Genomic DNA, 27,548 nt, shown 5'->3' on the forward strand with positions numbered 1-27,548 from the left:
CTGGACCATTGATGTCTCAGCTGCCCATGTGACAGGTATACCTTGGAACCTCTTTCTCTGGCCTCAAACAAACCCATCGTACCTTATGAATGGTTGCATTTTCCACGGATGCTATGGCATACAGAAATTGAGGAGCATGGCTGTGGTTTGAACTGCTTCCTGCACTGTCAAGATGTGAACAGCCTTTATCACATGGTCCTGCCTCCAAGAGCTGAGATGCTCTTCCCTGCCTTCCCCACCAGGATGGACTGAATCCATGAGGCAAAATAAATCCTTTCTCTTTGAAGTTTCAGTCAGGTGACCCCCTGCTAAAATTCCTATGTTGAAAACTGCTCCCCAGTGTGATGGTATTTGGGGCTCTGGGAGGTACTAAGGTGGTGAGGATATGCTCTCCATAGGATAGATGCTTTTATAAGAATTCAGAGAACTAGAAGCTGGCCATGGTGGCACATGCCTTTAATCCCAGCACTCGGGAGGCAGAGGTAGGAGGATTGCTGTGACTTTGAGGCCACCCTGAGACTACATAGAGAATTCCAGGTCAGCCTGAGTAGAGTGAGACCCTACCTCAGAAAAAGAAAAAAAAAGGGGGGAATTCAGAGAACTAGTACCACTCCTGTTCTATGTCACAGGGAAATGCCACCAGTGTACTGGGAGGAGAGAGCCTATGACAGAACCTAGCCATATTGGCATCTTGATCTTAGACACAAAGCCTCCAGGAGGAAGGGAAATAAGATCCTGATGTGGATAAGCCACCCAGTTTACGGTATTTCTTTTAGCAGCTCAAGCTAATTAGAGGAATTACCAGTGGAATTAACACAGCCACTTCTCAGTACAGCCCTTCAGGGCACAGCTCCTAGTGAGCGAAGGAGATTAAATTAAAAACAGAAAAGAACATTTTTTTTTCCTATAGTGATGTTTCCAAAACTTAACCTTAAAAAAAAAGGCGCAAAAGTGTTGAAATTTCTAATAAAAGTTGAATAATACAAAGAAGAATTGCCACGTGACCAGAAGCAGGTTTGTAGTAAAAATGGAGCCCAAAAGTGGTATGTACAACTACAGAGGGGAGAAAGTTATAAAATCAAGCTCAACAATAAGAAATGGGCTTCTAGGGCTGAGGACATGGGTCAGTGGATAAAGCGCTTGCTGTGCAAGTGTGAGGACCTGAGTTCAAATCCCCAGTCCCACCTAAAATGACTGGCATGGTGGTCTGGACCTGTAATCCCAGCGCTAGAGAGGCAGAGATAGGAGGATCCCTGGGACTCACTGGCTAAGAAGTCTAGCTAAACCAGTGAGCTCCAGTTTCGGTGAGAGACCCTGGCTCCAAGAACAAGATGGAAGAAGGACAGAGGAAGACACTCAATGCTGACCTCTGGCCTCCCCCATGCACATACATATGCACATCTACACCACATCCACCCACCCACCCCCACCCCCCCCCCCAACACACACAAATGGAAACCAATTTCTAGGCAATGTCCATCTAGGCTTTCCCAGGAGCTCTAATGAAGAGTTAATATGTAGTATTTACTCAGAGACGATGGTTCCAGAGCGAGGAGTGGGATTCAGTTACTATAGAGCACACATTATTTCTTGGAGCTACTAGTTCTCCTACGAGAAAAGTCATTCTTCTTTTTCGATATCTGCCTAATTTTTGTAATCTCACAGGCTATCATCAAATAACTTCCATTTATTTCAAAAGACATTTTATCCACCTTGAGGTTTTACCTGCTAAGACCTGGGGCTGCTGTTAGAATGTGCACCAAATTACACACGGGGCTGACAGGTCGAGACTCTTGTTCTCACACAAAAGTGGCTTAAACTATCATATTCTCCTCTGCAGACATTTGGCTAGCCTGTCATCCAAAGCAAGGTGCGAATCAGGAATCTTCTCTCTTGGGCGGTTCGTGGAGGTTTTCCTCTTTTCTTCCAGGTGAAATCACTTGTGATTATTATTTCTTTACCTTGACTCCTCTGTGTAACAGCTCATGAAGTGAACTTTTGTTCTAGAAATTTATTTTGTTGGCTAATTGGTCCTTCCAGGCTCAAAGGTACCAAGCTTCACGCCGAAGGGCCATTCTATTGATATTAATATAGCACCTTTCTCTAGAGAGAGCTTGGCATGTTCAAATATCAATGAATTAGTCACTAGGGGGCATTTTGTGGAATTAAAAAGTTGAATATTATGGAAAAAGTTAAATCTGCAGCAGTTTCTTTTTATAATAATGACCCAGAAAGAGCTTACGCCTGGTGATTTGACCAACCAAGAACTGGTATTACAATTATAAGAGATTTCATACACAGAGTCTTGAGAAAGGCAAACAGACTAGGCTTTGCATCAAGTCATATAGGCAGATTGTTCCACACTTAGGACCAATCAGGAGAGCAGAAAACATGCAGACGTTGTTCTGTGTCATATGTCCCTGACTTTCTGCTCCAAAATGGAGTCTATCCTACCATGCCTGCATATCTACTTATCCATCCACCCACCCACTTATCTGACTATTATTTCTCAATCTATCATTTGTGTATACATCCACTCATCATGATGTACCTGTTATCTATCTGTCCATATATCATCTATCATCCATCCATCTACTATCCATCATATATCTATCAATCCATGCATCCATCTATCCATTACCCATTTATTTATTATCTATCTACCTATATGATCTATATCCATCACCTATCAGTCTATAATCTGTCAATCTACATAATCTATCTGTCCATTTATCCATATCCATCTGTCCATTCCTATCATCTATTGATCTATACATCATTTATCTACCTATCCCCACCTCGCTTCATGCTGTTATCTTGTTTTTACACTTCTTTTTAAATGTTTTATTTTTGATTTTTATTTATTTATTTGAAAGAGAGAATGGGCATGCCAGGGCATCCAGCCACTGCAAACGAATTCCAGATACATGTGCTGCCCTGTGCATATGTGAGTCCTGGGGAATTGAACCGAGGTCCTTTGGCTTTACAGGCAAGTGTCTTAACCACTAAGCCATCTCTCCAGCCCTCGTGTTCTTATCTTATTGGGCCCCATTTGCTCTCACTGAACTTGGTCTAAAATGAACATTGATTCCACAATCAAACACTGCTCTGTGCTTTTCTTATTACTGTTTGTATCCTCTCCCACAAAGCAGTTAGCTCTTGATAGAAGGGATACTTACATATTTGAAACCTGATGCCCAGACCCTCCCCACCCCCAATTCAGAGCCTAAACATGGGAGAAAATCAATGCTTTCTTACTCCATCTGTTTATTGTATTATTCATAAATTGTGAAGGGTGGGCTTTCTGAAAATGTGAGGGCCTAGAATATATTTTTATTGCAATGGCCTGTTGCCTTTACTGTATAATTCTCCCAAGTCAAGGACTGTTTGGTTTCCCACTTTCTCATTTTTATGTCTCCTATGGTTTCCCTTACTCACTTCCCTCTAAGTGTCATTAATACCTTTCTGTCTTTGAAACTCCCCACTTCAGGGCCTGGGGAGATAGCTCAGTGGGTAAAGTGCTTACCTTACAAGCATGAAGACTGTAGAAGTCACCTTCCCTTCTGTCTTCTCTTTATCCCTGCTGAGACAAAACACCTGACCAGAAGCAGCTTAGGGGAGGAAAGAGTTTATGAAAGGCTTATAGTGTTTTTTAAATATTTTATTATTTATTTATTTGAAATAGAGAAGAGGGAGACAGAGAGAGAGAGAGAATAGACACTCCATCCACTGAAAACAAACTCCAGACGTGTGTGCCCCTTTGTGCATCTGGTTATCGTGGGTCCTGGGGAATTGAACCTGGTCCTTAAACACGAAGCCATCCCTCCATCCCTAAGGGATTATAGTTTTGAGGGGAAGTTCCAACACAGGAGGAAAAGCATGGCACTAGCTGACTGGCCTCTTGTAATGTACCTTGTTGGAAGTAGTCTAAGTGCTGGGCTTGGAGCTGGGCTGATAAACTTCAAGGCCTGCCCTCAGTGACACACTTCTCCAGCAAGGCTCCACCTCCCAAAGGCTCAACCAGATGGGGATCGAATATGAGGCTTAATCACAGACACTTGAGGCCATGTGGGACATGTCACATTTAAACTACCATAGAGACTCAAGTTGGAGCCCCAGTATCTATGTAGAAATGCCAGGTGAATGTAATCCCAGGCCTGGGGAGGTGGAGACAGGAGGATTCCTGTGGCTCACTGGCCACACTAGCCAGTGGGACCCTATCTCAAAAACAGGTGGACAGTGTTCCTGAGGTGTGATAACACCCAAGATTGTCCCCTGGGCTCCACACAGCTATGCACACACATATAAGCACAGGAACACATGCACACCATGTTCTCCCTTAGACATCCCTGCACAAATAAAGAAGGGACACATTGATATGAAATTTGATGTACACTGTCCTAGCTGGATGGGATGGAAGAGAGAAGAGCCATACATCAAAAGATAAGTGTTGGAGAGAGAACACCATTGATCTTGCTGCTCCTTACACCAAGGAGACCTGTATATTCTAGCTCTGTCTCCTTACCAAGAAGATGGACTGGCATTGCTTATTTTGAGGGAATTGTTGGGTAATGTTCTGGGTTTCTGGGACATGGTTTCACTAAGTTGTCCTAGCTGGCTTTGAACTCACTCTGTATTCCAAGGAGGCCTTGAACTTGTGATCCTTCTCCCTCAGCCTCTAAGTAGCTGAGGTGATAGTGCGTGCCACCAGATCCAGGTCATCACAGGGTACTGTTGAGGGCTATATTTTACTTCTAACCTACATTAAAAATGAGGAAGGGAAGCCGGTCATGATGGCACATGACTTTAGTCCCAGCACTCAGGAGGCAGAGGTAGGAGAATCACCAAAAGATGGCTAAGCTGTGAGGGCACTTGCCTGCAAAACTTAACGATATGGGTTTAATTCCCCAGTACCCACATAAAGCCAGGTGAACAAAGTGGCACATGTATCTGGAGTTTTTTTGTAGTGAGATAGAGATGGCTAAGTGGGTAAGTGTTTGCTGTGTAAGCATGAGGAACCAAGTTCAATCCCCAGCACCCATGTAAAAAGCTAGGTGTGGTTGCACATGTCTGTAACCCCAGCACTAAGTGGGATAGAGACAGGAGGATTTCTGGGGCTTCCCAGGCAGCTAGTCTGACAGGAAAAAAAAAAATCAGCTCCAGGCTCAGTGAGAGACTCTGAGGAAAGGGAGAGGACACTCAACATCCTCCTCTGGCCTACACATGTGTCACAGGGCACATGCATCTAGCATATACATGCACATACACTACTCACACACATATTGCACAGAATGCACACACACCAAGAAATAAGTAAGTAAGTAAATAATATCTAGACAATAAGGTGTCTAGCAATGTGGTGCCTCAGAAAAATGGCCTTCTGCCGCTAAACAGTCAGGTGATGAAAGAACCTTAAGTATATTGTAAATGCATTGCTATGCGTATAAGGAGTGTCCTCAAGGGTAAAGAAAACAGTCTGCAACATCAGACTTCTAAGAAAACGCTGAATTCGGGTTGCCTGGGGAAAATGCTGATTCAAAGAATATAGAATTTTGGAGATTAATAGTAAAACCTAAGGGAATCAGAGACTCTGCTTGGTCTCCACGAAAGCCAAGGAGAAACAGAGAATTCTACAGACAACAGACTATCCTGAGGGCTACATTCTACTTGAATGAGAAGGCCCAGAAGTAAAAGGATATAAAGATATTAACAGCATATCTCACAGGCTATATTTAATATATAAACCAGCTTCTCTACAGCACATGGACTACTTATGAAAATACATATGCATTGCGGCACCAAAGTTCTCAGAATAGTTTCAAGATTGAGGTATCATTCAAATCTTCTTAACACAGGGCAATTAAAAGAAACTCAATTTTAAAAATTACTTTAGGGTTGAAGTTATAGCTCAGTTTAGAACTCCTGCCTAGAATCCCCCAGTGAGGGGCTGGGGGCGTGGCTCAGTGGTAGAGCTCCTGCCTAGAATCCCCCAGTGAGGGGCTGGGGGCGTGGCTCAGGGGTAGAGTGCTTGCCCAACATGTGTGAAACCCTAAGTTCAATTCCTGTCCTGAATGTTTAGCTTCTTCCTGAGACGTTTGCCTCCAAGAAAAAGTGTTCACTTAGTAGTTGGACAAACAGACTTCAAATATTTCTGCATTTCACCTGGTTCTGGAGAATTCCCTAGACCTGCCCTTCATCATAAGGCAAGAGCCAAACATCCCATAACTCTTTGTCTTCATTTAACATCTGTAGTCTCTGGGACTCAGTAATTCAACTGACCTCTCAGAATGTAGGCATGTATGAGCTTACTGGGTTTGTTGTTGATGTTGTTGCTGTTGTTGTTTTTTACTTTCATTATTTACATGAGCATACACAGCCATGAGTTTCATTATGTCATTTGTGTACATACATGCCGTTAACTTTTATGTGTGTATTCATGTGTGTATGTGTGCGCATTCCCATACCATGATGTATGTGTGGAGGGAGGTGAGCAGACAACCCTTGAGTGCTGATCCTTGCCTCCCACCTTGAAGTCATGTCTCTTGTTTATTGCAGCATAAACCAGGCGAGTTGACCCACAAGCCACTGGGATTCTCCTGGCTCTACCTCCCATCTTGCCCGTGGGTGCCCACGTGAATTACAGATACATTGCACCACAGCATCTGTCTTTATGTGTGCTCTGGGGTTCTGACCTCCAGTCATCAGGCTTGCCAGGCTTGTGCAAGAAGCGCTTCTAGCCACTGAGCAATCTCCCCAGCCTACACATAGTTCTTATCTGCGCCCCTCCCCCCTCTCCCCCTCCCCTAGTAAGCCTGCCCTTAGATAAAGGACTTATGCTTCCCACGCACGCACGTGCAAGTTGCAAGCTAAGCCATTTATTTGCAGTTTCTCTACAGTGTCCTCACCTTCCATTCGTCTTCCCAGAGGTCCTTCCCGGCTTAGAAGATTGAAAACTATTTTTAAACTGATCCGTTTTCTCCCTGAATCACCACATCCCAGAACTGAAGCATTTTCTGTTCACATAAACTCCTGAAATCCCTTTCACTCCCTGCCGGTCCCCACCTCCAGTGAGCAGACCTAATTTCTTCTGAAAGAAGATACCTTTTCTTCATTGTTGCTGTCGTCTTGTTCCTTAGGCTCACTTCTGGGTGATTCACGTAGCTCTTTCCCGACTCAATCTGACAAATTATAGGCTGCTTGCATGTAGAGCTCCTTTCCCCCACCCACTGCCACACCAGCTGATCTGCTCCTGGACACTTCAATCAGCTCCCAATGTTTTAGCCTATCATCTATTATTTATAAAGAACGTGCTCTATGAATAGGAAAAGACAGAAAGAGACAATAAAATGAAGTTTGAATCCATTAACACCCACTCAGTCAACAATCCAGATGCTAAAGGGATTTTATGCAAGAAATCTGTCTACTTTGAACTGAGCTTTTGCAAGAACTCAGCTCTCTACCCCTTCTAAACCCAGATTCCCACTAATCAAACTAAATCTTTATGTCTCTGTCTCTCATTTTGGGTGTGCTTTGGGTTGGAGCTGGAATTTCCCCCAGGGCTCACAAGTTGAGCTAGGGCTTTGGGAAGTAACTGGATCATGAGGGCTCTGACTTCATTGATGGGTTAATCAATTAATGGATTCATAATTGAATGGACTGTTGAGAGATGGAGGAAACCAGGAGAGATGGGGGCCTGATGGAATTAAGTAGGTCAATGGAGACATGGAAGGTCCCAGTCCTCTCTCTCTCTCTCTCTTTCTCTCTCTCTCTCTCTCTTTCTCCCTCTTCCTCTTCCTCTCCTTCATCTCCCTCTCACCCTCCCTCTCTCTTTCCCTCTTCTTCCCTCACTCCCTGCCCCTTTCTCTCCAGCCCAGAATTTTATCTCAATTTTTAACAACATCCATTTCACACTCAGAACTCTTGCAGTTTGGACCATATTATGGTTTGGATATCAAGTGCCCCAAAAGCTCATGTGTCAAGGGGTTTGGTCCCTAGCTGGTGGTGCTACTGAAAGGGGATTGGATCATGAGGGTACAAAGTTCACCCAGAAGTTCGTAGTTGAGTGGGCCATTAGTAAGTGGCACCTGGTTGGATTAAGTGAGTCTCTGGGGACATGCCGTTGAAGGTGTATCTTCTCCCCGCCCCCCTTTCTTCCTCACCCTCTTCTTTCTGACTGTATGAGCTGAGTATCTCCCTCTGCCACACACTCCCGTGATACACTTATTCCTCACTGCAGGCCCACAGTAACGCCCCAGGAACCCAGGACCAAAACCTCTGAAACTGGGGGCAGAAATAAGCCTTTCCTCCTTTGAAATGCTACCCCAAATTTTGAATCACTTTGACCGAAAACTGACAAGCACAAGTCCACAAGACAGGATCTATGAACCCTTACGCAAGGGCCCCTCCACTTGATTTTAATTTTTTTTTTGTTTTGAGTCACGGTCTTATATATCCCAGGCTGGCCTCAAGCTCAACAATTATCCAAGGATAGCTTTGAACTCAACTCTCCTCCCAGGTGCTAGGATTACAGGCATACACTACCATGCCCAATCTCCACCGAGGTTTGTTTTAATGGTAGAGCTCCCCAGCCTATCTCACTATGTATACCCAGTCTCTGTTGGGTGGCGTCAGTGCACATGTATGTTGATGTGCATGTACATGTATGTGCACATGCATGTGGAGGCCAGAAATCAACATTGGAGACCTTCTGAAGTCAATCTCACCAATATCCTTTGAGGCATAAAATTCACCGTTTTGGCTAGACTAACCACGAGGAGCCTCGTATCCCCGCCTCCCCAATGCTAGGATTACAAGTGTTCATCATCCACATCCAGCATTTTATGTGGGTCCTCAGTTCCCATGCTGTCACAGCAAGCACACTACCCACTTAGCCATCTCCCTACCTCCAGTCGTTTGCTCACTGCACCATCTACCTCATATGGAATTCAATTTATTCAGCCACACCAGAATAAAGCCAGGGAGAGAGGGCCCTTGGATGTTTTTCCCTCATCCCCTGTGACCTTGACTCTCTAGTTCTTCAATCCCTAGCTTATCTCCTCCCGCTCCAAGTCTCAAACCATTTGAGATGAGATCACGCGGCCAGTGATGGTCCAGTTCTTACACAAAGCATCAAACAGCAGAAATGATGGGCCATCCTTTCTCAGGAGTTCAAAGGAAACAGAAACGAGATTGCAACCACTCCAATCTCTCCAGCTGATTGTGGTTGCTGGCAGTGATATGCTGCCGTTTTCTGATTTACAGGGTGATAAGTAGCAACAGGGTAAGGTCTGACAAGAGTGGGATAAATGTATTCCCGAAGCTGTGTTCTCCCAATGCAATACTTGGATGGAGTCATCTGTACTGTGGGCTGACTGGATCTCAATGGCAACTGCTTGAACAAGGACAGAGAGTCAAGATTTGTTGACTTGTGTTGTCCTTGGGGAGGCAGAAGGAGTCAGGGTTCCATTTCCAGGACTTGCTCTGGAAGGCTGTTTGCAAAGAAACACAAAACAGTCACTGGAGATGGGATATGTTCATAGTTGGGGGGGTTAACTGCAACATACACTATGGCCTTCAAAGAAGCGTGGAGTCAGAGAGGAAGTTGTTATTATTATTATTATTATTTATCTAAGCACTCAAAAAAGAATGCTTCATCATTTATTATTAAAAACTAGCAGGAAGGTAGGGTGGATCAGCCAGTAAGAGAGCTTGATGAGCAATCGCCAAGACCTAAATTCAATCCCCAGCACTCATATAAAAAGCAGGGTATGACCATGCAAGCCTACAACCCCAGCTCCAAGGAGGGTGGAGACAGGAAAATCACTGGGGAATCCCAGGTCAGCCAGTGTAACTGAGCAAAATGTACATCCACGTTCATTCAGTGAGAGACTTGGTCTCAGGGAAATAAAGTGGAGGAGTGATGGAGAACACCCACTTCCTCTGGCCTCTGGCCTTCTGTGTGCTTGCATGTGTGTGTGTGGGGGGGGGTGTACATACGTGCCGTGTGTCAAGATGCACATGTGAAGGTCAGAGATCAACCTTGGATGTGGCTCCCGGCCTTTCACTTTGTTTCAATCATGGTCTCACTCGTTGTTTTCCACTTTCCACTGCAAACACCATCTCGTTGGCCTGTAAGCTTCAAGATCCAGCTATCTCTACATCCCATTGCTGTAGGCCATTGGAATTATAGACAAATGAGCTACTTGTATCCCGTTTTATGTGGTGGACTCTGGGCATCCAAGCTCTAGACATCAAGCTTGTCTGGAAGCATTTTATGTTTATAATAGTGTCAGCCAAAGCCACTCATTCTTTCTTTTCTTTTTTGTATTTACTAAAATATTTTATTTATGTATTTATTTATGAGAGAGAGAAAGAGGTAGATAGAGAGATTGAAAGAATGGGCACAGCAGGGCCTCCAGCCACTGTAAATGAACTCCAGATGCATGTGCCACCTTGTGCACCTGGCTTATGTGGGTCCTGCAGGCTTTGCAGGCAAGTGCCTTAACCACTCAGCCCCACACTCGTTCTTCTTGTCAAACATAGCACTTAGATGACTCTCAGCTAACTTTCCCTGACTGTCACACACATGGTGAGGTGAGATCTCATCCCTCTTGGCCCCGGGATTTGGACCTGCATTTAGCCCAATGGACTTCTCTGGCTATATTTGCCCTCTCTTCTCTTCTTGTTTATATTTTTCATGATACTGATATTTTTTAATCACTCAACATACTAGACTCAAAGTTCTGTGTGGCACATTACTGTAATAAACCTCTCTGTAAATATTCATGAAAATCACAGATTAAAAAGAAAAAAATATATATGTCAAAAGGCAAAGCTCCGTGGTACACAGTGACACACTTCCCACTGGATTAACTTGACTGTTAAACGAATCTCTTTCAAAAGAGACCTCTTTAATCAGGAGTTATCCCACTCAGTTCTCCTTCTTCCTGACACACACCATGCTGACTTTCAGCTTTGTGGATGAGTCTAACCACACAAAATCGACTCGTGGAACCCCACGCTGGCAGAGTGGCTGTGGCATCTCTTCTAGGCGTTCACACTTCAGCTAGCCCTTCAACCTCCCAGGAGGAAGTCTTGAATGTTTTGTTAATGGTAACCATTATTTTTAAAAATTTTTTATCTATCTATTTATTTGAGACATAGAGAAAGAGAGAGAGAAAAAGGAGAGGAGGGAGAGAGAATGGGGCACACCAGGGCCTCTAGCTGCTACAAAGGAACTCCAGACACATGCTGCACCACCTTGTGCATCTGGTTTATGTGGGTCTTAGAAACAAAACCTAAATCCTTTGGCTTTGCATTAACTGCTAAGCCATCTCTCCAGCCCTTGAATGCTTTTAGTGTGTATGATTTTTTTTTTTTACTAATCTTTTTTTTTTTTTTTTTTTTTTTTTGAGAGAGAGAGACAAAAATAGGCTGGTAGAGAGAGAGAATGGGTGCACCAGGGCCTCCAGCCACAGCAAACGAACTCCAGATGCATGTGCCCCCTCGTGCATCTGGCTTACATGGGTCCTGGGGAATTGAAGCTGGGTCCTTCGGCTTTGCAGGCAAATGCCTTAATCGCTAAGCCATCTCTCCAGCCCCGTGTGTATGATTTCTTTTGACACAAAGTGCAGTGGTTTAAATGAGAAGTGTCTCCCATAGCCTCATGTGTTTGTGATTAAGCTTCATACTCAATCCCCAGCTGGAGCCTTTGGGAAGTGAAGACATGGATGGAGAAGGTGTATCATGGCGGGGGGGGCGGTTACCCTGAACTTTATTAGCCCTACTGGGTGTTCATCTGCTAGCTCCACTCAGATTACTTCCTTCCCCAACTGCTGTGACAAGATGTTACAGACACTCAGCCATCTTTCCCATCCGTGATGAAGCTTCCCCTTGAAACTGTAAGCATGATGGCAAGTGTTGTTAATCCCAGCACTCAGGAGGCAGAGGCAGGAGGATTGCTGTGATTTGGAGGTCAGCCTGAGACTACATAGTGAATCCCAGGTCAGCCTGGGCTCGAGCGAGACCCTACCTCAAAATAACAAAACAAACAACAGCAACAACAACAACAACAAAAACCCTATAAGCTTGAAATGAACACTTTTCTTCCAATAAGCTACTTCAGGTTCGATGTTTTAATACACCAACAAGCAAGCCACTGCAGGTTAGAATGTCACTATGTAGTGTAGTCGAGCCTGAAACTCCCCACACACCGGCCTCAACCTCCCACCCAGGCTTTGAATGCTTGTGGGTTGAGATGCCACTTTCCTTCTGGGTAGGTCATTCAAGGCCCATCTGCTGGCCTCTGATGTTATAACCACGTTTGTTCTTCATAATTCACCAAGACAATCCTTCACCGTGGGGAGGTGCTGGGGTTTGAAAGTGAAATGTCTCTCAGAGGCGCATGTGTTTGAACACTTGGTCTCCGGCTGGCGGGACTCAGATGGGAAGGCTGTAGAACCTCTGGTAGGCAGATCCTTACTAGAGGAAGTAGGTCACTGGGGGGTGGGCCTGGAGGTTATATAACATGACCCCACTTCCTATTCACCCACCCAGCCCTCCATCTGGCTGCAATGGGACCAGCCGCCCCATGCCCCTGGTGCCTTCCCTGCTGTGGTGGGCTGTGAGCAGAAACCAACCTTCCTTTCCTTAAGCTGCTTCTTGTCTGGTATTTGGTCCCAGCAGCTAACAAAGAGCCCATATCTAATATGATGGTGGGTTCTTCGTTTTTGTTTTTGTTTTAAATTTATTTATTAGGGGCTAGAGAGATGGCTCAGTGGTTAAGGCATTTGCCTGCAAAGTCTAACAACCCAGGTTCGACTCCCCAGTACCCACATAAAGCCAGATGCACAAAGTGGCTCATGCATCTGGAATTTGTTTGCATTGACTGGAGGCCCTGGCCTTGCCCATACTCTCTCGGCTTGCAAATAAATAAATAAACCAAAAAAAAATTTTTTTTAATTTATTTATTAGAGACAGAGAGAGGAAGAGAAAGAGAGAAAGAGAGGGAGAGAGAGAGAGAGAGAGAGAGAGAGGGAGGGAGGGAGAATGGATGCGCCAGGGCCTCTAGCCACTGCAAACAAACTCCAGACACTTGTGCCACATTGAGCATATGGCTTACATGGGACCTGGAGAATCGAACCTGGGGTCCTTAGCTTCTCAAGCAAGTACCTTAACCACTAAGCCATCTCTCCAGCCTTTGTTTCTTTGGTATTTTTTTTTATTTGTTTTGTTTTTAGTAGGATTGGGTACAACTTCTTCATCTTAGAATACCACATACATATGTTTCGTGATCTGTAAAATTCTAGTTATCATAGCAGTACCCAGTAGACATGTTTGATAATTAAATAGTGTGATCCACTAAATTAAATAATTAGGGTCTAATGTAAGAAAGTATTTTCAAATGGGCTGTTTTATTTTACAACATAATATTACTATGTATCCTGGTATTACGTACATTGAAGTCATGATCCTCCTATCTCAACCTCCCAAATACTGGGTATATATGTGTGCCAGCACATACAGCCTTTCAAAAAAGAGTTCAGCAAACTTCAGTATCACTTCATTTCCTAATGAATGTCACATCTTTAGTTCAAGTGGCCTAAAAACCCAACTCAGGGCCTGGGAAGATAGCTCAGCCATTAAAGTACTTGCCTTGTAAACATGGGACCAAAGCTTAATCCCCAGAGCCCATATTAAAACAAAAGCAAACAACACAAAATACATGTGTACCCACTGGTGGTATGCACTTGTAGTCTCAGCACTGGGGAGGCAAAAAAAAAAAAAAAAAGGTAAATTCCTGGGCGAGAGATGGCTTAGCAGTTAAGGTGCTTTCCTACAAAGCCAAAGGACCCAGGTTTGATTCCCCAGGACCCATGTAAGCCAGATGCACAAGGAGGCACGTGCGTCTGGAGTTCATTTGCAGAAGCTAGAGGTCCTAATGTGCCCATTCTCTCTCTCTCTCTGTCTCTCTCTCTCTCTCTCTCTCTCTCTCTTTCTCTCTCTCATAAATAAATAAATAAGAAAATAAAAAAGAAAGGTGAATTCCTGTTTAGCTTATATGCAAGTTCCAAGCCAATGAGAGACCCTGTCTCAAAGGAGGTGAGTGGTTGTGGTAGTCTGATTCAGGTGTTCCCCGTAAACTTGGGAGCTCCAAATGCTAGGTTTCCAGCTGATGGAGATTTGGGAATTAATTCCTCCTGGAGGGAGTGTATTGTTGGGGTGGGCTTATGGGTGTTATAGCCAGTTTCCCCTTGCTAGCGTTTGGCATACTCTCCTGTTGCTATTTTCCTCCTTATGTTGGCCAGGGGCTGATGTCCACCCTCTGCTCATGCCACCATTTTCGCAACCACTGTGGAGTTTCCCCTCGAACCTGTAGGCCAAAATAAATCCTCTTTTTCCCATGAGCTGCTCTTGGTTGGGTGATTTCTCCCAGCAATGTGAGCCAGACGGCAACAGTGCTGTTCCTGTGGAGGTTGTCCTCTGGCCTCCACATCCTTCGAGCAGTGTAACTTAAAAGCCCCAGAATCGTCCACAGAGTCATTGTGAAGATATCTAAGGGCAGCTTGTTTTCAGAAGTCCACACTCACATGTAAGTGTTTCCTGTTCCTAAGCATGTGGGTTTGTGTGTGTGTGTGTGTCTCACTTTAGTCTGAAACATGCACCCTTGAAACTCTACTTAATAAACTTACCAACTGTTTCACTCTGAAAACTTGTACTAGATTCTTTTTCTTACAGATCCCACTTTTCCCGAGTGGATGTCTCTGGGGAGGGAAGAGGGCCCCAGACCCCTAGCAGCAGTCCTAGAGGGCCTTCCCCCAGTACCTGTTGTCACCCTTGGGAGTTTTGTGGTTCTGGAGTAGAAACCCAAGGATAGGATCCTGCTGGGCAAACACTCTGCCACTGAGCTGCATCTTCTACCGTTGATGGCAGGGCCTCGTGGTGTGCTCAAGCCCATCTGAAGACAGGCACTCTGTAGCCCAGGCTGGCCTGGTACATGAAAGAGTCTCCCTACCTCAACCTCCCCAGGTACCATGATTACAGACATACATCACTGCGCCCAGCTACAGTTTATGGTTTTTGTAGGGTTTGGGGGAATGAGGGGTGCTGGGGGAATTACTGGAGAAAAATCAACCTTCTCGCACTTTGAGTGATAATCCGAATACGATTCAAGGACCGTTCAAGTCAAGTTGCCACAAATTTGAAAGAATCTTTCTTTATGACCACAAATCCATCTGAAGAGGGGGAGCCCACTGGCTTTTATTTGCAGCTTTAGAAATACAAGGAACCAAATACAAAGACGGTTTGAACCAGGACGCGAGGGACACCCAGCCGACAGTCATTTTCCAAAGAGGACTGTTTGCACATTTCTTGCGTGTTTCCTGTCTTCCTAAGTTCTCAATTCACTGCCAAGTGTGACCCCAAAACAATGAGACCATTCAGCAGGGAGGGAACTATCTTCCGTCCTGTGAGTGCCTCCACCTGTACTCCAAGGCTCCTTGAATAAATAAACGCTGCAAAGTCAGTTCAGGGCTCCTCTTCTTTTGTTTTAGTAATAGCCAGGATGGACTCTCATCGATTGGATGGCAACGGCCGTGACATTCAAGCGACTACTATTTTACATGCAGGGCTGAGCCAAGTGCCTGCTTTATCTCGCTGTTCACATGACAAAGCAACCACTTATCAGTTACAACTGCAGCAGGAAAGGCTGACAAGGCGTCCTAGAGAGCCTGGTCTAATGGCATCTCAGCTGACTGACACATCTGGTGTCCACACTCAGAGACTGACGTCTGAAATCGCAGCAAGATGAGGAGCGGCCCTGCAGAAGGCTGTGGTTTAGCAGTATATTCTCTGTACTTGGGAGGTGATGTGGTCAATATGGATAAGTGTGCAACTACCAAATCACGACTCTGAGTTTCAAGGATGCTTCGGTGGACTTCACGTTGCTAGCAGAAAACACCCAACCAAGAGCAACTTGTAGGAGGAAAGGGTTTACTTTGGTTTATAGACTGGAGGGGAGGCTCCGGATGACAGGGGAAAACAACGGCATGAGCAGAGGGTGGACATCACCTTCTCGCCAACATCATCAGATAGACAACAACAGCAGAAGAGTGTGCCAGACACTGGCAAAGGGGGAAACTGGCTATAACACCCAAAATGCCCCCAACAATACCCTGTCTCCAGGAGGCTTTAATTCCCAAGTTGCCACCAGCTGGGGACCTAAGCATTCAGAACACATAACTTTATGGGGAGCACCTGAATCAAAGTTCTACAAAGGCTATAATAGGCTTGGGTGTGAAAATGTGAAATGTGCCCCAATAGGCTCATATGTTTGAACACTGAGTCCCCACCTGGTGATGCTATCTGGAGATGTTTTAGAACCTTTCACAAAGTGGAGCCCACGTAGAGGAAGGGGGTTGATGTTGTGGTTAACCTTCTCATTGCTGGGGCAAAGCATCAACCAAAAGCAGCTGATGGGAGTTGTCGCAGTTAGAATGAAATGTCCCCAATAGATCCAGGAGTTTATTGCAGCTTGTAACTTATTAGATTTCCAGATGCCTGGCCTGAGGAGGTGTTTCCTAGCGTCCAGCCCTAAGGTATGTTTTGGGATGGATCTGGAATTCCTGCCTAAAGATATGCAGTGTTTGAGCTCTGCCTGGGGTTGCTGGAATGTGCTTGCTTATGGCACTGGTGGTGGTGTTTTCTCCCGGCAAGGATCTGTAAAAAGCTAAACTGTGCCTGGTTTGGAGGGTCATCCCAGCAACATGGAGCTGAATGCTACAGGAGGGAAGTTTTGTTTTCTTTTTTATTGTGGCTTACAGTCTCCAGGGGAAGCTTCATGATGGTAGGGGAAAGCACAGCATGAGCAGAGGCTGGACATGGCCTCTGCCACAGCAGATAGAAAACAGCAGCAGGAGAGTGAAGGGCACTCTGGCAAGAGGGAACTGGCTATAATGCTCCAAAGCTGGCCCCCAAAAAACACCTCCTCTAGCAAGGCTCCACCTCCCAAAGCACAACCAGTTAAAGATCAAGTACATAAAATAAATGAGTTTTTAGGGGATATCTGATCCAAACCACTACAATTAGTTAAAAGAATGGGCCTTGAGGGTTATGCTGAGCCTCTTTCCTGATTCATCATGATATGAAGAATCCCAGCTGCATGTCCTTGGCACAATGCACTCAGTCATGTATTTCCTGCATTGAAACCCTGTCAAATCAGGCCTCCCTCCCCACCAAAAAAAAAAAAAAAAAGAAAAGAAAAATGCTTCCTCCTTTAAGTTATTTGTTTATTTATTTGCAGAGAGAGGCAGAGACAGAGAGAGGGAGATGGAGAGGGCATGCTAGGGCCCCTAGCCACTGCAAACAAACTCCAGATGCAGATACCATTTGGTGCACCTGGCTTTATGTGGGTATGGGAAATCAAACCCGGGGATTTTAGGTTTTGCAGGCAAGTGCCTTAACCACTTGGCAATCCCTCCAGCCCTAGATTCTTTTTTCTTCTTTTTTAAAGTACTTGTCTATTTACTTACTTGAAATCAGAGAGAGAGAATGAAGACAGAGAGACAGAATAGGCATGCCAGTGCCAATAGCTGCTGCAAACTCCAGATGCATGTGCCAATTTGTACATTGGGCTTTACGTAGGTACTGAAAAAATCAAGCCCATGTTGTTAGGCTTTGCAGGCAAGCACCTTAACTGCTGAGCCATTTCTTCAACCCCTTGAGTTTTTTCTTTCAGCTATTTCACCACAATGATGAGAACGGTAAATAATACAAAGATATACTGTGGTTATTTCTAATGAAATATAGAAAGGAAGAGGGAAGCCAGAATTAGTGACATGCCCTTTCATCTCAGCCACTCAGTAAGCTGAGGAAGGAGGGTGACAAGTCCGAGATAAGCCTAGGTTACAGAGTGGTTCAATGCTAACCTGGAAAACTTAGTGAATTCTCTCTCAAAAAAAAAAAAAAAATTAAATAAATAAAGGGGACCTAGATTCCTCTAGGGAGGAGTTGGGGCATGACTCAGCAGTAGAGCCTAGAATCCCCTAGTGAGGTTCTTGGATCATGGATCAATAGTAGAGCGCCTGCCTAGAATCCCCCAGTGAGGGGCTGGGGCATGGTACAGTACTTGTCTATAATTCCCCAGTGAGGAGCTAGAAGGAGGGAGTGAGGAAGGCAAGGAAGGAGTGAGAAAGGGAAGAAAGAGGGTTATAGCCTTTATTTCTGGCCTAAGAATATACATAACAATGTCAGAACTCAAGTAGTAAGAAAGAAATGTTGATGTTGTAAAGTATAAAATAAGTATCTACATTTGATTCCCAGTTTGGGCTGTGTTGTACTTCTTTTAAACTCAATCAGAGGGAATAAGGGTGACTTTGGATTTTCTTCTGGGTTATTTTATGGAAATCCCAAGATAGATCGAAAGTGAATGCTCAGGTCAGAAGCAAAACTAATATTCCAGAAGCATGAGGGTTTAGGGATATAGAAAGGTCAACTTTGTGTGGAAAGGTTAACGACTAAAAAATCTGTGGTCAACTCACATTACTAATTCCTTCTAAGGTCTCCTCTGCATCGCTTAAGGAAAGCTAAGACTTTAGATGTCATGGTGTGATCCTACAGTCCCAGCATTGAGGAGTGTAACACAGGAAGACAAGTTTGAGACCAGCCTGGGCTATAGAATCAGACTCTGTCTCAGAAGAAAAGACAAATGTTCCTACATTAGGCTTTAGTCTATTTATAGTCTAAGTTGAGCTGAGGTTTGATATGTAGAAACTCAAAAGTACAGAGATAGCCCCAGGCTAATAATCTCCTACTTGTTTAATTTAATAAGACACACCTTTATCTCCATTTTCCCCACTTTTAAATCTTGCTGAATGCACATGAACACTTCAAGCACAGGCCAGGAGACATAGTAGTATGCATTCAATTTTTATTTACTTTGTTGCAGAGCATCTACTGTGTACCCATGCTAAGGAATAACCCTTGTCATCAAAGACTTTACCAGCTTTATATGATACTTTATAAGAAGCAGAAAATAGATCTTTTAATACTTTCACATGGCAATTTAAGAAACTCTCCAAGCAGGGAATGTGCCTCAGTGGTAGAGTTCCTGCCTAGAATCCCCCAGTGAGGAGCTGGGGGTGTGGCTCAGTGGTAGAGCTCCTGCCTAGAATCCCCAGTGAGGGGCTGGGGTGTGGCTCAGTGGTAGAGCTCCTGCCTAGAATCCCCCAGTGAGGGGCTGGGGGCGTGGCTCAGTGGTAGAGCTCCTGCCTAGAATCCCCCAGTGAGGGGCTGGGGGCGTGGCTCAGTGGTAGAGCTCCTGCCTAGAATCCCCCAGTGAGGGGCTGGGGGCGTGGCTCAGTGGTAGAGCACCTGCCTAGAATCCCCCAGTGAGGGGCTGGGGGCGTGGCTCAGTGGTGGAGCTCCTGCCTAGAATCCCCCAGTGAGGGGCTGGGGGCGTGGCTCAGTGGTAGAGCTCCTGCCTAGAATCCCCAGTGAGGGGCTGGGGGCGTGGCTCAGTGGTGGAGCTCCTGCCTAGAATCCTCAGTGAGGGGCTGGGGGCGTGGCTCAGTGGTAGAGCTCCTGCCTAGAATCCCCAGTGAGGGGCTGGGGGCGTGGCTCAGTGGTGGAGCTCCTGCCTAGAATCCCCAGTGAGGGGCTGGGGGCGTGGCTCAGTGGTAGAGCTCCTGCCTAGAATCCCCCAGTGAGGGGCTGGGGCGTGGCTCAGTGGTAGAGCACCTGCCTAGAATCCCCCAGTGAGGGGCTGGGGCGTGGCTCAGTGGTAGAGCACCTGCCTAGAATCCCCCAGTGAGGGGCTGGGGGCGTGGCTCAGGGGTAGAGCTCCTGCCTAGAATCCCCAGTGAGGGGCTGGGGCGTGGCTCAGTGGTAGAGCTCCTGCCTAGAATCCCCCAGTGAGGGGCTGGGGGCGTGGCTCAGGGGTAGAGCTCCTGCCTAGAATCCCCAGTGAGGGGCTGGGGCGTGGCTCAGTGGTAGAGCTCCTGCCTAGAATCCCCCAGTGAGGGGCTGGGGCGTGGCTCAGTGGTAGAGCTCCTGCCTAGAATCCCCCAGTGAGGGGCTGGGGCGTGGCTCAGTGGTAGAGCTCCTGCCTAGAATCCCCCAGTGAGGGGCTGGGGCGTGGCTCAGTGGTAGAGCACCTGCCTAGAATCCCCCAGTGAGGGGCTGGGGGCGTGGCTCAGGGGTTAGGGGTAGGGAGGTGTCAAGAATCCCAAGCTAATACATGAGTGACAGCTTCAAAGGAGAGTTACTGCAGTAAAACAGTAGGAGTAAAGAGATGGGACCAACACTCCTGAGTATGCTCCACTTGGAAAACCTCAGGCATTTTGGAAATGACTACTTAGTATGAGAAAGCCAAATAGAAAATTCCATTTGCCTCTACACAATGGAATTCTTCAGGTTGAATGAAGCCAGATATCTGAGTGGATTAATTGTTATTTATGACAGCATTCTGAACCGTGAAGCATGGGTGGTCTCCCATCACTAAGTCGTAACTAGATAAATTGTGCAACAGTAATCAACAAATAAATGGAATGTGCCTCCCTGCCAAGGATATGCCACTGTCGTCTTCCACCACAGTCATCAATTAAAGGATTAAATAATGAATGAACTGGCAGAGTTCAACTACATCAGACTCCGTGTTGAAGCACAGTACCATAAATACACTGTGTGCATGCACACACACACACACACACACACACACACACATTTTCATGCTACACTCATGTATATTCTGGCCTGTGGCTTTTTCTCGACATTTGTGGGCTTTTTTAATTCAGTTCAGTAGTGTATTAGTTACTTAGTTGTTGCTGTGACAAAATGCTGGACAGGAGCTGGGCACAGTGGCTCATTGTGCTTAATCCCAGCACTCGGGAGGCAGAGGTAGGGGGATCACTGTGAGTTCGGGGCCACCCTGAGACTACACAGTGAATTTCAGGTCAGCCTGGGCTAGAGCGAGACCCTACATCGAAAAAAAAAAAAAAATTACTAAACAGAAGCAACCTAAAATAGGAAGGGTTTACTTTGGCTCATGGTTTAAGGTGGTCCCACCCATCAAGGCAAAGAAGGCATGGTGGCAGAAGTGTGAGGCAGATGGTCACATTATATCTTCAGTCAGGAAGTAGAGAGATAAATGCTGTTGCTCAACTTACTTTCTCCTTCTTATTTAGTTCACCCAGGACCCCAGCCCATGGTAATGTGCTGCCCACATTCAGGATGGGTCTTTGTTCCTCAGTTAAACTTCTGTGGAACAGGTGATTCTAAAACCAGCCAAGTTGGCAATAAGGATTAACTATCACAAGTTAACTTACTAAAAATCACAAAGAGAAAACACATTCACATTGGAGGAAAGTGGCTTCGTTCTTTAAGAAAAGGAAAGTCCAGTTAACCTTTATTTTTTAGAAATATTTATTTGCAAAAAGAAAGGTCTAGAGAGAGAGAGAGAGAGAGAGAGAGTATAGGCATGCCAGGGCCTCTAGCCACTGCAAACAAACTCCAAATGCGTGCCCCACTTTGTACATCTTGGCTTTATGTGGCTACTGCGGAATCAAACCTGGATTTTTAGACTTTGTAGCCAAGAGCCTTTAATGGCTGAGTGATTTCTCCAGCCCTTACCTTGATACTGACCATTGCCTAGAGTGAGGCCAGGGAAGGCAGACGTGAACTCAAAATATCAGGCTCGTGAGTATTGGTAGTACCAACCTGTAACCCCAGCACTCTGGATGGAGAGGTAGAAGGACCGTGGGTTCAAGGGCCAGCCTCAGCTGCATAGTGAGTATCAGGCCAACCTGGGCTACATACAAATAACCCATCAAAACAAAGTCAGGCTAGGAGAAGGGCATTCTCTTTTACATAGGCACAGTAAAAAAAACAACAGCCCTCGGGGCTTCTAGCTGCCTGAGAACCCCCGCCCAGAGGCGCCTGTTTTTCAAGGCTAAAAGGACTCGAGAGGTCAGGAAAGACACAGGCAGAGACATGGTGTCCATCTCCAGTGAATGCTGAGAGGTTGTTAAAGGTATTGATTCGTCAGAAGAGCCACTGAAATTTACAGCCCATTACAATGGAGCCGGCTCTGCGCCAAATGCTTTCCCTACATTAACTCATTGAAGCCTCCCGGTTTCCCCCATGATGGAGCGACACTGAAGCCTCACAGCCAAAAGCTACAGTGATTAACCTGATCTTTAAAACAGAGGCCTGCCCAGTGTGGTGCCACACACCTAGAGTGCCAGCCCTTGAGAGGCACAAGCAGGAAGATCATGAATGCCAGGGCAACCTGGGCCACATAGCAAGACCTCTCTCAAATAACACCCCCTTCCCCAAATGAAAAATAAATAAAACATGAAACCTGGCTCGCAGGAAGGTTAAATGACTTACAAAATATCACACAGCTGGCATGAGGAGTAAAGTTGAGTTTTCAGTCAGACCGACAGATTCCAGAACCCAATTCATGTTGTAGCCACATGCCTAACTCCTTTTATTTTTTTTTAACATTCTTAAAACTATAGAGATTCGTTTTATAGAGGAAAATACCCATTATCATATTCCCCATGAACTTTCCTTTAAGTCCATAATAAAAACCAGACTAAGTATTTGCAGACACACAGGCACACACACACACACACACACACAGAGAGAGAGAGAGAGAGAGAGAGAGAGAGAGAGAGAGAGAGAAGCATTCAAGTATGCAAGCATGAAAACATACATGCCCACATTTAGTCAAAAAAAGAGGAGGGGAATTGGGCTGGAGGGATGGCTTAATGGTTAAGGCGTTTGTCTGCAAAGCCAAAGGACCCAGGTTTGATTCCTCAGGACCCACGTAAGCCAGCTACACAAGGGGGGGCGCATGCATCTGGAGTTCGTCTGTAGTGGCTGGAAGCTCTGCCATGTCCATTCTCTCTCTCTTTCTCTGTCAAATAAATCAACAAAATATTATTTTTAATAAGAGGAGGGGGAGAGGAGAGGAAAGAGGTATGAATGTACCAACGTATTAATCCACTGATGGAGTCAGAGCCCTCATGATCCCATGGCTTCCCAAAAGTCCCACTTCTGAACACTGCTTGTAGGATATGCATTTCACCCATGAGACTTCCAGAGACATTTCAGATTCAAGTTGTTACACAGCCCAACCTCTCTGCCCTGCACCAGGACAAAATAAATAGGTCGACTTCCTGTCCTCTGCTGGCCTTCCTGCTGCAAAGCGCTCCCCTGAGACAATAGCTCGGTCTGGTTTGCTCTTGTTGGTAGTGTTGGCTGAGGGTGGCCCTGGGGCAGAGATGGGTTCTGGAACATCTTCAGAATGAGCAAAAGTTCAAGACCAAGCCTGTTGCCTAAAGCTCCTTGCAGAAATTGGCCTTGGCCTTGGCCTTCAGAAGGCATCTGGAAACCTTTCCTGTGCCTCCCAGTTCCCATCTGCTCCCTCTTGGAAGTTTCCCTTGCAGAGGCTATGCTTCCCTCTGTCGTTTTATGAAGACCAGAGCCGCCTTTTCACGTCTCCAAATAAACGTCCTGCTCTCCCAAACACAAACCCTGACGCCAAATGGCTTAGTGCAAAGCCAAAGGACCCAGGGTCAACTCCCCAGGACCCACGTAAGCCAGATGCACAAGGGGGCACATGCATCTGGAGTTTGTTTGCAGTGGCTAGAAGCTCTGGCATGCCCATTCTCTCTGCCTATCTCCTCTCTATCTTGCTCTCTCTCTATGCTTGCAAGTAAATAAATTTAATTTAATTTAAAAAAAAAAAAAAGAACTAACTGGGTGTGGCGGCGCATGCCTTTAATCCCAAAACTCGGGAGGCAGAGGTAGGAGAACTACCTTGAGTTCAAGGCCACCCTGACACTATGTAGTGAATTATTCCAGGTCAGCCTGGGCTAGAGTGAAACCCTACCTCAAAAAACAAAAATAAGAATAATAATAATAAAGCACTACAGAGAATAGAAACTATGCCACTTAGAAAAATGCACCCTGGACATGACATGCATGTATGAACAGAAGATAATAAAATCCTTCATTTGTACAATGAATATGCACTAAGTAAATAAAACGACAAGAATGGCCACAACTTTGTAATGTTGGCACATGTTCTGGTTAATAGTTAAAAATCACATCGCCCCCAGAATGAGAGAATAGCTGTACGGGTACAGTGTTTGCCTTGCAAGCATGAAGACCTGAGTTGAATCCCCAGAAACCACGTGAAAACGCAAGGTGTGGGGACACACGCCTGCAATCCCAGCACTAGGGAAGCAGAGACAGGAGGAGCTCGTGGGCTCATTGGCTGGTTAGCCGAGCTGTTTTAGCAAACTCCAGGCCAATGAGAGACCCTACTTCAGAAAAGGTGGATGAGGGGCTGGGAAGATGGCTCAGTGGTTAAAGGTAACTTGCCGGCCTGTGTTTGATTCCCCTTCCAACATTCACATAAAGACAAACAAAATGTGTCCCTGGTATCCATAATCCCAGTGCACCGTTGTTAATAAAAGGATGTTGGGATAATCTGGAAGCCAGAAAGGTGTACATGTTGTAGGAGAGGGGCAGGGGAGACCCTGTCTCAAGCAAGACGGGGGAGAGGTTAAACACCTTGAGGCTGTCCTCAACTCTCCATATGTGCACTGTGGCACACACATGCCCATACACACCACACATGCATGTGTGCATGCGCGTACATGCATACACACACACACACGCACACACATGATAAAATAGAAAGATACCCAAGGTTGTCCTCTGGTCTTCACACCCATGCACACTCATGTTCCCATAACCCCCCACCACACGCACACACATGAACATGCACACCCACACACACATAGGAAAAAAAAAACTATAAAAACTAAAAACTATGATAATGGGAAGAGCTCTTGAACGTTGGTGTTTGCCCTGGTTAATAACTCAGCATTAAATATCACCCCCAGCACTTACAATGACATCCATTCATGATTTGGGAGTCTGGAATCCGGTTTAGGGGGACAATTGTCAATTGGAGCCTCTCACAGAACGGCAGTCAAGTGTCACTGCAAGTGCTGCAGTTATGTGGGGGCTCAAGTGGCCTAGCTGTCCTCCACGCTCTCTCAGAAGCTGGCACCTGATGCTTCTGACAGCCGGCCGCCCCACAGTGCTTGAGCCCACAGCCTCTGCAGAGTGGTCGGAACCTCTATGCAAAGATTGTCTCTTCTAGAATAAGTGTTCCAAGGTAGATGTTACTGGCTCTGATGACAGAGCTACAGCAATCACTTGGCATCACTTCTGTCTTACTCTAGTAACTAGATCATCCAAAGACCCACCAGCTCCCGTCTTTCCAATGGAAAAGGGTCAAATAAGTTTGAACTACTCTAATTGCTGCCTTAAGATTATATCCAGATGGAAGCTGAAAAAATTCAAGGAGGATTACAAAACTTTTGTCACAGTCCCAAAAATGGGCAGAATGGGGGCTGTGTGGAGCTCAGCAGTAGAACACCTGCCTAGAATCCCCCAGTGAGGGGCTGGGGGCGTGGCTCAGTGGTAGAGCTCCTGTCTAGAACCCCCAGTGAGGGGCTGGGGGCGTGGCTCAGTGGTAGAGCTCCTGCCTAGAATCCCCCAGTGAGGGGCTGGGGGCGTGGCTCAGTGGTAGAGCTCCTGCCTAGAATCCCCCAGTGAGGGGCTGGGGGCGTGGCTCAGTGGTAGAGCTCCTGCCTAGCATGTACAAGGCTCTGAGTTCCATTCCAGTATCATTAAAATAAACATAGTAAGTAACAGAAAGAATTTGAATTCAAAACCAATTCTGTGCTTTTGCAAAACAAGTAGTCCCTTAATTTTATCACGATTTCCCAGTAATCTAGAGTAATTGTGCCTTCTTTGTCTTGTTAACCAAAGGGGAGGAGCTATGCATGAGCTGTCTCCATAGTTGTTAGGCAGTTGCTTGCTTGCTTGCTTTTTTTGTTGTTGTTTTGTTTTGTCGTTTGTTTGTTTGTTGTTGTTAGCAGCTACAGCCTGGCTACCCCTCTGATTTAGTTCTAAGTTGGTAAGCAAATCCTGCCAATCCCACTTCCGTGTCCCCACCAACCAAGGCTGCAGAACAGAGAACAGAGGTGTTAATGTCACCATGCAAAGAGCTCTCCACCTTGTCACCATTAAGTACTGTCTTCCCAAAAGCTGACACCAGAGTTGTTTTTCCCTAAAAGAATGGAGAGTTCATTAAATTACAATCTCGACCATGGTCAATAAATCTAAACATTAAGAGGATCTCTTCTGTGGTCCTTCTGCCTTATTTCTTTGAGATTGCTGGTTGAACCTGAAGCTTACTGTTTTTCAGTTAAATTAGATTAAACCAGTGAGTCCTAGAGATAGTTCTATTTATGTCCCCTCAGCACTGGGGTTACAGGTATAGAAAACCATGCCTGGCATTTTACATGGACACTGGGTATAGAATTCAGGTCCTCATGCTGGCTCGGTAAGCACTCATCCCCATGGAGCCAGCTCCTAGCCCCTTGAGTTTCTTCTTTATTTGTTTGTTTAAGACAAGGATTTAATATATACCCCAGGCTGGTCTGGAACTCACTATGCAGCCTAGGATGGTTACAAACTTCTGAGCTTCCTGCCTCAGCCACCAGGATGCATGAGCCACCACATGCATGTCTTTGATTATCGACTTGGTTTGCTTGAGACACACACATAGGGCATTAATGAATCACATGGTGATGGGAGCAGAGAGTTCATGAGGGTTCTGGCCTATGGATATATCTCTTGATGGAATCATTGTTTAATGGCATTGTTGAGAGGTGGGCCTATTTGGAGGAAACAGATCACTGTGACATGTCCTGAGGGGATCTATTTTGTCCTGTCTATTTCCTGCATGGTCCCTCTGCTTCTTGGATGCCACGATGTAAACTGGTCTGCACCACCTTGCCCTTTCCACCATGATGGACTGATAGCTCTGAAACCATGAGCTAAAATGAATCAGTCCTCTCTTAAAGTGCCCTTAGGTAGTATTGTGGTTTGTATGTGAAATGTTCCCCACCCATAGCCCCATTGTGTGAATACTTGCTCCCCCCACCCCCTAGCTGGTGGTGCTATTTGGGAAGGCTATGGAATGTTTAGGAGGTGGAATCTTTTTTTTTTAAATTCTTTTTTGTTTGTTTGTTTGAGAGCGACAGACACAGAGAGAAAGACAGATAGAGGGAGAGAGAGAGAATGGGCACGCCAGGGCTTCCAGCCTCTGCTAACGAACTCCAGATGCATGTGCCCCCTTGTGCATCTGGCTAACATGGGACCTGGGGAACCGAGCCTCGAACCGGGGTCCTTAGGCTTCACAGGCAAGCACTTAACTGCTAAGCCATCTCTCCAGCCGTAGGAGGTGGAATCTTGTTGGAGGAAGTAGGCCGCTGGAGGTAGGCCTTGTGATTTTATAGTCTGGCTCCACTTCCTAGTCCCTGTCTGTTTCCTGACCATGGATGGAATGTAGCCAGCCAGCCTCCTGCTCCTGCTGCCATGATGGACTGCAGCTCCTGAAACTGCAAGTCAATATATAAACCTCTCCTTTAAGCTGCTTCTTTGTTGTTGTCCTTGTGGTT

This window comes from Jaculus jaculus, chromosome 2, assembly GCF_020740685.1.
Source record: "Jaculus jaculus isolate mJacJac1 chromosome 2, mJacJac1.mat.Y.cur, whole genome shotgun sequence".
Classification (NCBI taxonomy): Eukaryota; Metazoa; Chordata; class Mammalia; order Rodentia; family Dipodidae; genus Jaculus; species Jaculus jaculus.